The sequence below is a fragment of the Mandrillus leucophaeus genome, unplaced genomic scaffold (assembly GCF_000951045.1).
Source record: "Mandrillus leucophaeus isolate KB7577 unplaced genomic scaffold, Mleu.le_1.0 Scaffold240, whole genome shotgun sequence".
NCBI lineage: Eukaryota > Metazoa > Chordata > Mammalia > Primates > Cercopithecidae > Mandrillus > Mandrillus leucophaeus.
Genome location: NW_012102477.1, coordinates 1,361,819 through 1,362,346, shown reverse-complemented (window position 1 = coordinate 1,362,346; position 528 = coordinate 1,361,819). Strand labels below are relative to the sequence as shown.

The window sequence follows — 528 nt, the reverse complement described above, 5'->3', positions numbered from 1 at the left end:
CGGGCGAGGCTGCGGGGGACAGCACGGGGCTCTGGCTGGCTCGCCTTCCCGCCTGCCGTGTCCTGCTGAGCGACCCTGGTGAGTCCTGGCCCTCTTCGAGGAAAGTCTTCTTCGAAGTCACCAGAGGATGAGAATGGTGCACGCACCTTTCAGGGGTCTTGTGAGGAGCAGAATAAATAAAGCGCCTAGGGTGGACTAAATAATTGGAAACAACCCGAATGCATCACTTGAGTATTGATTAAGAAACTGGAGCGTATCCGTACCGCGGAAGCTCATAGTGCCGCTGTCTGTGCAGTAAGGTCTCATTTATGTAAAACACATGAAGCACCTTCTTTTTTTCTTTTCTCCCCCCATGGATGGCTTTTTTAGTAAAAGCACAGAGAAAAGGTCTGGGACGTCACTTGTCAGACTGTTAAGTCGGGGGGTACAATTGCATTGAGGAAGGGAGAGTTTTACGGACTTCTGTATTGTTTGAATCTTCCCCCCTTTTTTATTACGATGGTTTGTATTTTTTTCTTTTTTTTTTTT

General features: G+C 47.9%; 1 protein-coding gene across 1 annotated transcript in view; it reads left to right on the top strand.

Annotated features, from left to right (window-relative positions):
* Positions 1-6: 6 nt before the first annotated feature.
* Positions 7-528, top strand: part of ZNF213 (zinc finger protein 213) — a 13,736-nt gene continuing 13,214 nt past the window's right edge. Inside the window, exon 1 of the mRNA XM_011982600.1 lies at positions 7-78. The gene's annotated coding sequence lies outside the window, so the exon portion shown is untranslated. The remainder of the gene's footprint in view (positions 79-528) is intronic.